The sequence below is a fragment of the Procambarus clarkii genome, chromosome 59, assembly GCF_040958095.1.
Source record: "Procambarus clarkii isolate CNS0578487 chromosome 59, FALCON_Pclarkii_2.0, whole genome shotgun sequence".
In the NCBI taxonomy this organism is placed as follows: domain Eukaryota; kingdom Metazoa; phylum Arthropoda; class Malacostraca; order Decapoda; family Cambaridae; genus Procambarus; species Procambarus clarkii.
The window spans coordinates 29678431-29695198 of NC_091208.1; positions in this window are offsets into that span (position 1 = coordinate 29678431).

Here is a 16768-nt window from a genome sequence, read left to right on the forward strand (position 1 = left end):
TATAAACAGGCCTCTAATGAATGTTGGCCTTAACCTGAACTCTGACAGTATTTGAAAGTCATCCATAAGAACTCTTTAAGAATGCAGCGAGGAATAAATCTCTGAAAATATTTCGGTCTTAAACTGGTAACTCTCACATTTTCGGGCTTAAAATGTAATTTCGGTCTTGAACTGGTCTCTGAATAATTTCAGTGTTAAACTGGTGAAACAGCAGTAAATGCATATAAAACTTACTACTAAGATGTCTTAACAGTAAGAACTAAGATGTTCATAAAATTGGACTCTAAAAATTTAGAATTTTCGTATAAGAATCAGTCAACAAACTTCTATAATATATTTTCTGAACCTGGAAACTCTGAAATATTATCCTAAAACTGGCGGAATCTTCGCAGGAACTACAACTCTGACATTTTCCCCTACAACTCTGACATTTTCCCCTACAACTCTTGACATTTTCCCCTACAACTCTGACATTTTCCCCTACAACTCTGACATTTTCCCCTACAACTCTGACATTTTCCCCTACAACTCTGACATTTTCCCCTACAACTCTGACATTTTCCCCTACAACTCTGACATTTTCCCCTACAACTCTGATATTTTCCCCTACAACTCTGATATTTTCCCCTACAACTCTGACATTTTCCCCTACAACTCTGACATTTTCCCCTACAACTCTGACATTTTCCCCTACAACTCTGACATTTTCCCCTACAACTCTGATATTTTCCCCTACAACTCTGACATTTTCCCCTACAACTCTGACATTTTCCCCTACAACTCTGACATTTTCCCCTACAACTCTGACATTTTCCCCTACAACTCTGACATTTTCCCCTACAACTCTGACATTTTCCCCTACAACTCTGACATTTTCCCCTACAACTCTGACATTTTCCCCTACAACTCTGACATTTTCCCCTACAACTCTGACATTTTCCCCTAAAACTCCTGACACCTTAGCGGAAAATGGGAATTTTTTCCTGGAACCCCCAACAAATTAGAGGGAAATTGCCCCCCAAAATTATATTTCCCCTCAAAGCTAAGGTATTAAGGTACTACTCGACTGTCTTCATGGTACCAACAGTGAAGGAGTCGACTGTCTTCATGGTACCAACAGTGAAGGAGTCGACTGTCTTCATGGTACCAACGGTGAAGGAGTCGACTGTCTTCATGGTACCAACGGTGAAGGAGTCGACTGTCTTCATGGTACCAATGGTGAAGGAGTCGACTGTCTTCATGGTACCAATGGTGAGGTAGTCTACTGTCAACATGGTACCAACGGTGAAGGAGTCGACTGTCTTCATGGTACCAACAATGAAGGAGTCGACTGTCTTCATGGTACCAACAGTGAGGTAGTCTACTGTCAACATGGTACCAACAATGAAGGAGTCGACTGTCTTCATGGTACCAACAGTGAAGGAGTCGACTGTCTTCATGGTACCAACAGTGAAGGAGTCGACTGTCTTCATGGTACCAACAGTGAGGTAGTCTACTGTCAACATAGTACCAACAGTGAAGGACTCGACTATCAACATAGTACCAACAGTGAGAGAGACGACAAACTATTATATCAAAGGACGACTAATGAGAAGAGTTGATCACGACATACAAGATACTTAGAAGCATTAACAAGCTGGACAAATACACCCACCACCATAAACACTCACTAGGCCTAAACGAAGCGACATAAACACACACAAAGGAACCACAGATATTAGAAATTTATTCATGGAAAAATTAATTAGTAAAGCATAAGTGGAAGGGGGGGGGGGCGGGGGAGGCTAATTGCTTTCCCTTGTTCATGTTTATAGATGGAAATATCCTCTGGGAATGAGTCATTAGACCGGGTAATTAGATGCATCAGGTGCTGCCTGGGGAAGGTGGCACTCTCGCCCTGCTGGCACGTCTAGGTGACTTGACGCAGGTGGCTACGTCAAGTTGCCGTCACAGACGGTACAATATATATATATATATATATATATATATATATATATATATATATATATATATATATATATATATATATATATATATAATTAGTATATTTTGGTAGCAGTCTTTCCTGTAGACATATATTATTAGACTAGAAATAAAAATGAATTTTGGAGAATTGATTTTTCAGTTACCACCAACAGTGAAAAGAAATATAAGAAACATTGAGAAAATTCGTGTTAGAATTATTAATCTTACTTTTTCGGTCATATTTAATAATATATATATAATATATATATATATGTATGTCGTACCTAATAGCCAGAACGTACTTCTCAGCCTACTATGCAAGGCCCAATTTGCCTAATAAGCCAAGTTTTTATGAATTAATTGCTTTTCGACTACCTAACCTACCTAACCTAACCTAACTTTTTCGGCTACCTAACCTAACCTAACCTATAAAGATAGGTTAGGTTAGGTTAGGTAGGGTTGGTTAGGTTCGGTCATATATCTACGTTAATTTTAACTCCAATAAAAAAAAATTGACCTCATACATAATGAAATGGGCAGCTTTATCAATTCATAAGAAAAAAATTAGAGAAAATATATTAATTCAGGAAAACTTAGCTTATTAGGCAAATCGGGCCTTGCATAGTAGGCCAAAAAGTGCGTTCTGGCTACTAGGTACGACATTATATATATATATATATATATATATATATATATATATATATATATATATATATATATATATATATATATATATATATATATATATGAACAAGCCTGAATGGTCCCCAGGCAAATATGCAACTGAAAACTCACACCCCAGAAGTGACTGGAACCCATACTGCCAGGAGCACTTTGCAACTGGTGTACAGGACATCTTAACCACTCGACCATCACGACCGGACAAAAGATGATGGTAGCCGAGGCTATTGCCCCATCATCCCGCCGGCACTCTGATGGTAATCTTGGTATTTTATCAAATCGCCTCATTTTTGGGGGACACACGTGAGGAACACGTGTGTCCCAAATATGTTTTTGTTATAATAAACATTTCCCAATTTTTTTTGTAAACATTAGTGAAACCCCGGTAATCCCCGGTAATCCCCGGTAATCCCCGGTAATCCCCGGTAATCCCCGGTAATCCCCGGTAATCATCGGGATCACCGGGGATTACCGGGGATTACCATGAAGGGAAACACCACAAAAATCCATGTCAGTAATTATTGAGTGTAAATTGGGATAATGTGGGGATTTAGTTCAATATAACATTTTCAATATTTTTATACTTATCAATTTTGTAACAAATGTCGTATCTGTTGGTTGATAAAATGTCGTATCTGTTGGTTGATAAAATGTCGTATCTGTTGGTTGATAAAATGTCGTATCTGTTGGTTGATAAAATGTCGTATCTGTTGGTTGATAAAATGTCGTATCTGTTGGTTGATAAAATGTCGTATCTGTTGGTTGATAAAATGTCGTATCTGTTGGTTGATAAAATGTCGTATCTGTTGGTTGATAAAATGTCGTATCTGTTGGTTGATAAAATGTCGTATCTGTTGGTTGATAAAATGTCGTATCTGTTGGTTGATAAAATGTCGTATCTGTTGGTTGATAAAATGTCGTATCTGTTGGTTGATAAAATGTCGTATCTGTTGGTTGATAAAATGTCGTATCTGTTGGTTGATAAAATGTCGTATCTGTTGGTTGATAAAATGTCGTATCTGTTGGTTGATAAAATGTCGTATCTGTTGGTTGATAAAATGTCGTATCTGTTGGTTGATAAAATGTCGTATCTGTTGGTTGATAAAATGTCGTATCTGTTGGTTGATAAAATGTCGTATCTGTTGGTTGATAAAATGTCGTATCTGTTGGTAGATAAAGTTTGCATGAACATTGTTTCTGAACTTACTAAAATGAAACTTTTATTAAGATTCATTTTTAGTGTAATTTCACTGTTGACCGAAGTGTTTAAATCACTTTTTAAAGACGCATTACGACAAATTTCAATGTATACCTAATTGATTTTCTCAAATACATCATTTTAGAGTGTATTCAACGATGTATTTTACAGTGTTTGAACAGATTATGTGAACTGCTCGGCGAGTGTGTCACTCTTCTCTGTTCACTGAAAAGTCTGACTGATGTTCAAATTGGTGATTGAACACGTAATAACATGAGAATAACAGAAACTACGAGAGACACATATACCAACGACACACATCTCTATGTATCCCACTGTACTTCCCACACACACATGTACACACGTAAACCTAACCTAACCGAACCTAACTCAACCTAACCTAACCTAACCTAACCTAACCGAACCGAACCGAACCTAACTTAACCGAACCGAACCTAACCTAACTCAACCTAACCTAACTCAACCTAACCCAACCCAACCTAACCTAACCTAACCCAACCTAACCCAACCCAACCTAACCTAACCTAACCCAACCTAACCCAACCCAACCTAACCTAACCGAACCGAACCCAACCCAACCTAACCCAACCTAACCTAACCTAACCTAACCTAACCGAACCGAACCTAACCTAACCTAACCTAACCTAACCTAACTCAACCTAACCCAACCCAACCTAACCTAACCGAACCGAACCCAACCCAACCTAACCTAACCTAACCTAACCCAACCTAACCCAACCCAACCTAACCTAACCTAACCCAACCCAACCCAACCTAACCTAACCGAACCGAACCGAACCCAACCCAACTCAACCTAACCCAACCCAACCCAACCTTCACTACATTTGACACACACAGCATCAGTTCTCCGGCTGTTGCTGCGGTAATCTCTTCCATAAATCAACAGGCGTGTTGACGGGGCTAAAAACTTATATCTCTTCTGAATTTAAACTTAGCTACTCTGTATCTATTATTTATGTGTTTGCTTTTAGATATAGTTACTCATTAATGTCCCCCGTTGTTAGTATCTTTCAGGCGTTTGTGTACAGAAATTATTCCCCTCCCCCCCCCACACAACTCGTCCTTCTGTTTGTTTAAAGAAAGTATCACAAACTCTCTTATTCTCTCTCTATACTTCTTATTCTTGGGGTTAATTTTGAATTTTTTTTTTTTGTACTTTATTCGATAAAATTTTGTGTGCATTCATTTGTTCTACGATACCTGTAGAGGTGTTACGTTACCTGTACAGGTGTTACGTTACCTGTAGAGGTGCTACGTTACCTGTACAGGTGTTACGTTACCTGTAGAGGTGTTACGTTACCTGTAGAGGTGTTACGTTACCTGTAGAGGTGTTACGTTACCTGTAGAGGTGCTACGTTACCTGTACAGGTGTTACGTTACCTGTAGAGGTGCTACGTTACCTGTACAGGTTTTACGTTACCTGTAGAGGTACTACGTTACCTGTAGAGGTACTACGTTACCTGTAGAGGTGCTACGTTATCTGTAGAGGTGTTACGTTACCTGTAGAGGTGCTACGTTACCTGTAGAGGTGCTACGTTACCTGTAGAGGTACTACGTTACCTGTAGAGGTACTACGTTACCTGTAGAGGTGCTACGTTACCTGTAGAGGTGCTACGTTACCTGTAGAGGTGCCACGTTACCTGTAGAGGAGCCACGTTACCTGTAGAGGAACCACGTTACCTGTAGAGGAACCACGTTACCTGTAGAGGAGCCACGTTACCTGTAGAGGAACCACGTTACCTGTAGAGGGGCCACGTTACCTGTAGAGGAGCCACGTTACCTGTAGAGGTACCACGTTACCTGTAGAGGAACCACGTTACCTGTAGAGGAGCCACGTTACCTGTAGAGGTACTACGTTACCTGTAGAGGTGCTACGTTACCTGTAGAGGAGCCACGTTACCTGTAGAGGTGTTACGTTACCTGTAGAGGTGTTACGTTACCTGTAGAGGTGCTACGTTACCTGTACAGGTGTTACGTTACCTGTAGAGGTGCTACGTTACCTGTACAGGTGTTACGTTACCTGTAGAGGTGCTACGTTATCTGTAGAGGTGCTACGTTATCTGTAGAGGTGTTACGTTACCTGTACAGGTGTTACGTTACCTGTAGAGGTGTTACGTTACCTGTAGAGGTGCTACGTTATCTGTAGAGGTGTTACGTTATCTGTAGAGGTGTTACGTTACCTGTAGAGGTGCTACGTTACCTGTAGAGGTGCTACGTTACCTGTAGAGGTACTACGTTACCTGTAGAGGTACTACGTTACCTGTAGAGGTACTACGTTACCTGTAGAGGTACTACGTTACCTGTAGAGGTACTACGTTACCTGTAGAGGTACTACGTTACCTGTAGAGGTACTACGTTACCTGTAGAGGTACTACGTTACCTGTAGAGGTGCTACGTTACCTGTAGAGGTGCTACGTTACCTGTAGAGGTGCCACGTTACCTGTAGAGGAGCCACGTTACCTGTAGAGGAACCACGTTACCTGTAGAGGAACCACGTTACCTGTAGAGGAGCCACGTTACCTGTAGAGGAACCACGTTACCTGTAGAGGGGCCACGTTACCTGTAGAGGAGCCACGTTACCTGTAGAACAACCACGTTACCTGTAGAGGAGCCACGTTACCTGTAGAGGTACTACGTTACCTGTAGAGGTGCTACGTTACCGGTAGAGGAGCCACGTTACCTGTAGAGGAGCCTACATCAGTCCTCCCCTTGACATAAGTCACACCTAGCAACACTGATAGAGTAGAGTTCCTCTCGTGTGGATGCTGTGGTGATCTCTCCCTCGTAGACCACCTGTGCTGAGGAGAGATTTCTACACAGTACAATGTACTCATTTGTACTTCATTAGTACTCAGCTTCTCGAGAAACAGTCCGGAACTCTTGGTACTCTCTAAGTTGTATCTTCTGACCACGATAGAATATAAGTAAGATAGAGGTAAGATAGAATCTCCTAAAGTTGTACAAAAATTGAACATTTAGCAGAGAAGAGGAAAGATTCAAGCGCAGTAAAGCTGTTATTTCAAGCTTGAATTGTGTAGCACCTTCATGTGTGCACCGGCTTAAGCTGGCTGGTTATATCCCAGCACATGTTTACGGTGTTATAATTGGGGGCCATAAACACCTGTCTTGTCTGGAGTGGAAGTTATGATGAACATATGTACTCACACACACAGAAGAAACGATCTTTAGCTCAAAAAAATCACTACAGTCTAATGACGTTAGTACAATCAGTGATGTTATCACTAAGTCCTCCTGACAGGTGTTCATCCATATCACTCAATAACAATTGATGTTCACCTGGTCGTTCACCTGTCTAATTGGTCTTATGGGAGGCGCAGTATCGATGGATTTGAAGGTGTCAAGAAAATTCATATTTTTTTATATTATCTCAACTTTTTCAATTGTCACACAACAGCCTGTTGGACCAAGCTCTCACAAGTCAAGCCTGGCCCTAGGGCCGGGCTTGGGGAGTAGAAGAACTCTCAGAACCCCATCCAGTTACAATCCAGGCACAATTACCCTTAGTAGCAAAATAAACTGCTTCTCCGCCATATCACCTTCGCTACTCATATCTACATCAAGTCGATGAAACTTCAAGATCTATACATCTTAAAGTGTCTATAGCCTATAGTCTGGGTGTTTCTCCTATACATAGCATGTATATAATGTATATATGTCTCCTGACCGCGTGACACGCCCCGATTCCCGACAACAACATTCCGCGACGCATTGATACTGTACCTTCCGGCAGCTAGTTCCCGAGCCGTCGACACAGGATGTGACGTCACTGGACGGGTCTATATATACCGGTGGCGGGAGCTACGCGGCAGTAGTCTCTCCAGGTCCTCCGGGGGGAGAACACCGCTCGCTCTCTATGACTCGTTAAAGCAGATAGTTCACAAGTTATGGGGGTAAAGTGGTGTAGTCTTAAGTTCCATTCTTAAGAATAGCTTTTCTATTATAATCTTTATGTTCTTTCTATTTGTGTGTTAAAGCCAAGTTGTAAGTCGAGTATTGGAGTTAATTATTTGTTGGAATTAAATATTTTTCTTAATACTATAATTGTTTTGCTTCATATTTACACTGTAAAGGTCAAATGTGTATTTTTGTATATCTCGGTGAAACATATTCCATCACCTGATTGGTTGATGCAGATATCCTGTGGGCCTTGATTGGTTGATGCAGATATCCTGTGGGCCTTGATTGGTTGATGCAGATATCCTGTGGGCCTTGATTGGTTGATGCAGATATCCTGTGGGCCTTGATTGGTTGATGCAGATATCCTGTGAGCCTTGATTGGGTGATACACATATTCGTTACAAAGACTTACTGGAGCCTTGTCACCCTAGTGAGCCTTGTCACCCTAGTGAGCCTTGTCACCCTAGTGAGCCTTGTCACCCTAGTGAGCCATGTCACCCTAGTGAGCCTTGTCACCCTAGTGAGCCTTGTCACCCCTAGTGAGCCTTGTCACCCCTAGTGAGCCTTGTCACCCCTAGTGAGCCTTGTCACCCTAGTGAGCCTTGTCACCCTAGTGAGCCTTGTCACCCTAGTGAGCCTTGTCACCCCTAGTGAGCCATGTCACCCCTAGTGAGCCATGTCACCCCTAGTGAGCCATGTCACCCTAGTGAGCCTTGTCACCCTAGTGAGCCTTGTCACCCCTAGTGAGCCTTGTCACCCTAGTGAGCCTTGTCACCCTAGTGAGCCTTGTCACCCCTAGTGAGCCTTGTCACCCTAGTGAGCCTTGTCACCCCTAGTGAACCTTGTAACCCCTAGTGAGCCTTGTCACCCTAGTGAGCCTTGTCACCCTAGTGAGCCTTGTCACCCTAGTGAGCCATGCCACCCTAGTGAGCCTTGTCACCCTAGTGAGCCTTGTCACCCCTAGTGATCCTTGTCACCCCTAGTGAGCCTTGTCACCCTAGTGAGCCTTGTCACCCTAGTGAGCCATGTCACCCCTAGTGAGCCTTGTCACCCTAGTGAGCCTTGTCACCCCTAGTGAGCCTTGTAACCCCTAGTGAGCCTTGTCACCCTAGTGAGCCATGCCACCCTAGTGAGCCATGTCACCCTAGTGAGCCTTGTCACCCCTAGTGAGCCTTGTCACCCCTAGTGAGCCTTGTCTAGACTTGTCACCCTAGTGAGCCTTGTCACCCTAGTGAGCCATGTCACCCCTAGTGAGCCTTGTCACCCTAGTGAGCCTTGTCACCCCTAGTGAGCCTTGTCACCCTAGTGAGCCTTGTCACCCTAGTGAGCCTTGTCACCCCTAGTGAGCCTTGTCACCCTAGTGAGCCTTGTCACCCCTAGTGAGCCTTGTCTAGACTTGTCACCCTAGACACCCTGGAGGGGGGGGGGTGTATGGGGCCCACGTCAAGGTCCACTACCCCCCATGACGGGGGGTTGGGAGACGCTGGCCAGGCGTATATTGACAACCTGTGAAGTTGTCACCCCTAGTGAGCCTTGTCACCCCTAGTGAGCCTTGTCTAGACTTGTCACCCTAGACACCCTGGAGGGGGGGGGGGTGTATGGGGCCCACGTCAAGGTCCACTACCCCCCATGACGGGGGGTTGGGAGACGCAGGCCAGGCGTATATTGACAACCTGTGAACTTGTCACTGAAGGCCAAACTCACCTTTTGAATTCCTGGTTCGAATTTTGTTGAATAAATCTTATTTTCTTCAGAATTAAGCCTGTTTAGTTTCATTTACCTCGACTATGTAGTTACTCATGTATTTACCTCGACTATGTAGTTACTCATGTATTTACCTCGACTATGTAGTTACTCATGTATTTACCTCGACTATGTAGTTACTCATGTATTTACCTCGACTATGTAGTTACTCATGTATTTACCTCGACTATGTAGTTACTCATGTATTTACCTCGACTATGTAGTTACTCATGTATTTACCTCGACTATGTAGTTACTCATGTATTTACCTCGACTATGTAGTTACTCATGTATTTACCTCGACTATGTAGTTACTCATGTATTTACATCGCAGATTATATAAAGTTTTGTGAAACGCCCAGAATGCACACACACACACACACACACACACACACACATATATATATATATATATATATATATATATATATATATATATATATATATATATATATATATATATATATATATATGCAACAATGATCACAAAAACACTGATCCAAGTATGCAGAATAACCACATATGAAAAATAGAAAATGCTTAACGCGTTTTCGGCTAATTCGCCTTCATCAGAGCAAAGTAGAATCAAATTCTACTTTGCTCTGATGAAGGCGAATTAGCCGAAAACGCGTTAAGCATTTTCTATTTTTCATATGTGGTTATTCTGCATATATATATATATATATATATATATATATATATATATATATATATATATATATATATATATAACATATTTTATTAAATATGACCGAAAAAGTAAGATTAATAATTCTAACACGAATTTTCTCAATCTTTCGTACATTATGCTTCACTGTTGGAGGTAAATCAAAAATCACTTCTCCAAAATTCATTTTTATTTCTAGTCTGACGCGACACGGGCGCGTTTCGTAAAACTTATTACATTTTCAAAGACTTCACAAATACACAACTGATTAGAACTTGCGTTTCCCTGATTTTATATCTACATTTGAGTGAGGTGGGAAGGGTGATGTGGCATTACATTTGAGTAAGGTGGGAAGGATGATGTGGCATTAGAGGATATTAATAGGGTATTAAAAGTATCAACACAAGACAGAACACGAAACAATGGATATTGAATAGAAGTGTTTGTAGAAAGCCTATTGGTCCATATTTCTTGATGCTTCTATATTGGAGCGGAGTCTTGAGGTGGGTAGAATATAGTTGTGCAATAATTGGCTGTTGATTGCTGGTGTTGACTTCTTGATGTGTAGTGCCTCGCAAACGTCGAGCCGCCTGCTATCGCTGTATCTATCGATGATTTCTGTGTTGTTTACTAGGATTTCTCTGGCGATGGTTTGGTTATGGGAAGAGATTATATGTTCCTTAATGGAGCCCTGTTGTTTATGCATCGTTAAACGCCTAGAAAGAGATGTTGTTGTCTTGCCTATATACTGGGTTTTTTGGAGCTTAAGAACATAAGAAGAACAAAGGTAACTGCAGAAGGCCTTATTGGCCCATACGAGGCAGCTCCTATTCTATAACCACCCAATCCCACTCATATACTTGTCCAACCCGTGCTTGAAACAATCGAGGGACCCCACCTCCACAATGTTACGCGGCAATTGGTTCCACAAATCAACAACCCTGTTACTGAACCAGTATTTACCCAAGTCTTTCCTAAATCTAAACTTATCCAATTTATACCCATTGTTTCGTGTTCTGTCCTGTGTTGATACTTTTAATACCCTATTAATATCCCCCCGGTTATGTCCATTCATCCACTTGTAAACCTCTATCATGTCACCCCTAACTCTTCGCCTTTCCAGTGAATGCAACTTAAGCTTTGTTAATCTTTCTTCATATGAAAGATTTCTAATTTGGGGAATTAACTTAGTCATCCTACGCTGGACACGTTCAAGTGAATTTATATCCATTCTATAATATGGCGACCAAAACTGAACTGCATAATCTAAATGGGGCCTAACTAGAGCAAGATATAGCTTGAGAACCACACCAGGTGTCTTGTTACTAACGCTGCGATTAATAAATCCAAGTGTCCGATTTGCCTTATTACGAACATTTATGCATTGATCCTTTTGTTTTAAATTCTTACTAATCATAACTCCCAGATCCCTTTCGCAATCACAACACCATCTAGCTCGTATCTTGTAACTCTATCATCATTACCTAACCTCAGAACTTTACATTTATCAGCATTAAACTGCATCTGCCAATCCTTTGACCATTTCAAAACCCTATCTAGATCAACTTGAAGTGATAGTGAGTCCTCCTCCGAATTAATTTCCCTACCGATTTTCGTATCATCGGCAAATTTGCAAATGTTGCTACTCAAACCTGAATCTAAATCATTTATATATATTATAAACAACAGAGGTCCCAGGACAGAGCCTTGAGGCACTCCACTTACAACATTTTCCCACTCTGACTTGGTTCCATTTATACTAACTCTCTGTTTCCTTTGGTATAGCCATGCCCTAATCCAGCTTAATATAGCACCCCCAATACCATGAGACTCTATCTTTTTAATCAGTCTTTCATGTGGCACTGTATCAAAAGCTTTGCTAAAGTCAAGGTATACAACATCGCAATCCTTACCACTATCAACTGCCTCAACAATGCTAGAATAAAAAGATAACAAATTTGTTAAACATGAACGGCCATTTATAAAACCATGTTGCGACTCAATTATTAATTTATGTTTTTCAAGATGAAGACGAATTTTATTTGCTATTATAGATTCGAGTAACTTTCCCACAATAGACGTTAGGCTAATTGGTCGATAGTTAGACGCAAGTGATCTATCTCCTTTCTTAAAAACTGGTATCACATTAGCAACTTTCCAAAACTCTGGCACTCTGCCTGACTCTATTGATTTATTAAATATGGTTGACAGTGGGTCACAAAGCTCCTCTTTGCATTCTTTAAGCACCCTGGCAAACACTTCATCCGGCCCTGGGGATTTGTTTGGTTTGAGTTTTACTATTTGTTTAAGAACATCCTCCCTGGTAACTGCTAAACTCGTCAACCTGTCCTCGTCCCCACCCACATAGACTTGTTCGGCCGAAGGCATATTGTTAAGTTCCTCTTTAGTAAATACAGATACAAAATATTTATTAAAAATACTACTCATCTCTTCATCACTATCTGTTATTTGACCTGTCTCAGTTTTTAATGGACCTATCCTTTCCCTAGTCTTAGTACGATATAACTGAAAAAACCCTTTAGGATTTGTCTTTGCTTGCCCTGCTATGCGAACTTCATAGTTTCTTTTTGCTTTCCTTATCTCTTTTTTAACATTTCTAACCAGTTGTACGAATTCCTGTTCTAAAGTGACCTCCCCATTTTTAATCCTTTTGTACCAAGCTCTCTTTTTACCTATAAGGTTCTTCAAATTCTTTGTTATCCACTTTGGGTCATTAGTATTCGATCTATTCAATTTGTATGGTATACTACGTTCCTGTGCTTTGTTTAGAATATTCTTAAATAAGTTATATATTGAATCCACATCGAAATCCCCATTTAAGTCACCTATCGCTGGGTTCATGTCTCGCTCCAAGACCGGCCCACACCCCATACCCAAGACTTTCCAATCAATTTGACCCAAAAAATTTCTTAGGCTATTAAAATCAGCTTTTCGAAAATCTGGCACTTTAACAGAATTTTCTCCTACTGGTCTATTCCATTCTATGCTAAATCTGATTTCTTTGTGATCACTGCTCCCTAGCTCACTCCCTATTTCGATGTCATTAATTTGCGTTTCCCTGTTAGTTAACACTAAATCTAAAATATTATTTTCCCGTGTTGGTTCCTTAATGTGTTGCGTAAGAAAGCAATCGTCAATTAATTCTAGAAAATCTTCGGCTTCACTATTCCCTGTTTTGTTCAACCAGTTTATTCCGCTAAAATTAAAGTCACCCATGACATAAATACTGTTAGATCTAGATGCTCTAGATATTTCATCCCATAGATGCTTTGCTTCCATTCTGTCTAATTTTGGTGGCCTATATATTACTCCTATTATAATATTATTAGCTTTTTCGTTTAATTCAATCCAAATAGTTTCTGTGTGTGGCTCTGTTTTGATTCCCTCTTTGAGACTACATTTCAAATTGTCCCTAACATATATGGCTACTCCACCTCCTCGTCTAATATATCTATCTGTGTGAAATAGTTTAAATCCATATATTTGATATTCAGCTAATAGTTCTCTATTTTCTACATTCATCCACGTTTCGGTAAGTGCAATAATATCTATTTTTTCTGTGCAGACAAGAGCATTTAATTCGTTAATTTTATTTCTTAGACTTCTACTGTTAGTGTAATATACCCTAAGTGAATTGTTAGTGTAATATACCCTAAGTGTCAATTGCCGGCTGGAAAGATATTGCAAATCAAATGCAATATCTTTCATAGACAACTGGGAACACTTCTATGGAAGAAATGAAATGTATGCTCGTGATGGGGTGCATCTATCGAGAGCTGGGGTTGTTGCTGTTGCGAACTCGTTAGAAGAAGTGGTTAGAGGTGTTTGTTTGGGTTTAAACTGTTAGTAGATAGAGGTATGGGAATTGATTTGGAGGAAGGAGGTAATAAATGTATGTGTTTGTGGGAGAAAGGAATTGGCAAAACGATCAGGGAAAGAGAAGGTCCGCAAAAAAACAATTCACTTAGGGTATATTACACTAACAGTAGAAGTCTAAGAAATAAAATTAACGAATTAAATGCTCTTGTCTGCACAGAAAAAATAGATATTATTGCACTTACCGAAACGTGGATGAATGTAGAAAATAGAGAACTATTAGCTGAATATCAAATATATGGATTTAAACTATTTCACACAGATAGATATATTAGACGAGGAGGTGGAGTAGCCATATATGTTAGGGACAATTTGAAATGTAGTCTCAAAGAGGGAATCAAAACAGAGCCACACACAGAAACTATTTGGATTGAATTAAACGAAAAAGCTAATAATATTATAATAGGAGTAATATATAGGCCACCAAATTTAGACAGAATGGAAGCAAAGCATCTATGGGATGAAATATCTAGAGCATCTAGATCTAACAGTATTTATGTCATGGGTGACTTTAATTTTAGCGGAATAAACTGGTTGAACAAAACAGGGAATAGTGAAGCAGAAGATTTTCTAGAATTAATTGACGATTGCTTTCTTACGCAACACATTAAGGAACCAACACGGGAAAATAATATTTTAGATTTAGTGTTAACTAACAGGGAAACGCAAATTAATGACATCGAAATAGGGAGTGAGCTAGGGAGCAGTGATCACAAAGAAATCAGATTTAGCATAGAATGGAATAGACCAGTAGGAGAAAATTCTGTTAAAGTGCCAGATTTTCGAAAAGCTGATTTTAATAGCCTAAGAAATTTTTTGGGTCAAATTGATTGGAAAGTCTTGGGTATGGGGTGTGGGCCAGTCTTGGAGCGAGACATGAACCCAGCGATAGGTGACTTAAATGGGGATTTCGATGTGGATTCAATATATAACTTATTTAAGAATATTCTAAACAAAGCACAGAAACGTAGTATACCATACAAATTGAATAGATCGAATACTAATGACCCAAAGTGGATAACAAAGAATTTGAAGAACCTTATAGGTAAAAAGAGAGCTTGGTACAAAAGGATTAAAAATGGGGAGGTCACTTTAGAACAGGAATTCATACAACTGGTTAGAAATGTTAAAAAAGAGATAAGGAAAGCAAAAAGAAACTATGAAGTTCGCATAGCAGGGCAAGCAAAGACAAATCCTAAAGGGTTTTTTCAGTTATATCGTACTAAGACTAGGGAAAGGATAGGTCCATTAAAAACTGAGACAGGTCAAATAACAGATAGTGATGAAGAGATGAGTAGTATTTTTAATAAATATTTTGTATCTGTATTTACTAAAGAGGAACTTAACAATATGCCTTCAGCCGAACAAGTCTATGTGGGTGGGGACGAGGACAGGTTGACGAGTTTAGCAGTTACCAGGGAGGATGTTCTTAAACAAATAGTAAAACTCAAACCAAACAAATCCCCAGGGCCGGATGAAGTGTTTGCCAGGGTGCTTAAAGAATGCAAAGAGGAGCTTTGTGACCCACTGTCAACCATATTTAATAAATCAATAGAGTCAGGCAGAGTGCCAGAGTTTTGGAAAGTTGCTAATGTGATACCAGTTTTTAAGAAAGGAGATAGATCACTTGCGTCTAACTTATCGACCAATTAGCCTAACGTCTATTGTGGGGAAGTTACTCGAATCTATAATAGCAAATAAAATTCGTCTTCATCTTGAAAAACATAAATTAATAATTGAGTCGCAACATGGTTTTATAAATGGCCGTTCATGTTTAACAAATTTGTTATCTTTTTATTCTAGCATTGTTGAGGCAGTTAATAGTGGTAAGGATTGCGATGTTGTATACCTTGACTTTAGCAAAGCTTTTGATACAGTGCCACATGAAAGACTGATTAAAAAGATAGAGTCTCATGGTATTGGGGGTGCTATATTAAGCTGGATTAGGGCATGGCTATACCAAAGGAAACAGAGAGTTAGTATAAATGGAATCAAGTCAGAGTGGGAAAATGTTGTAAGTGGAGTGCCTCAAGGCTCTGTCCTGGGACCTCTGTTGTTTATAATATATATAAATGATTTAGATTCAGGTTTGAGTAGCAACATTTGCAAATTTGCCGATGATACTAAAATCGGTAGGGAAATTAATTCGGAGGAGGACTCACTATCACTTCAAGTTGATCTAGATAGGGTTTTGAAATGGTCAAAGGATTGGCAGATGCAGTTTAATGCTGATAAATGTAAAGTTCTGAGGTTAGGTAATGATGATAGAGTTACTAGATACGAGCTAGATGGTGTTGAGATTGCGAAGTCGGATTGCGAAAGGGATCTGGGAGTTATGATTAGTAAGAATTTAAAACAAAAGGATCAATGCATAAATGTTCGTAATAAGGCAAATCGGACACTTGGATTTATTAATCGCAGCGTTAGTAACAAGACACCTGGTGTGGTTCTCAAGCTATATCTTGCTCTAGTTAGGCCCCATTTAGATTATGCAGTTCAGTTTTGGTCGCCATATTATAGAATGGATATAAATTCACTTGAACGTGTCCAGCGTAGGATGACTAAGTTAATTCCCCAAATTAGAAATCTTTCATATGAAGAAAGATTAACAAAGCTTAAGTTGCATTCACTGGAAAGGCGAAGAGTTAGGGGTGACA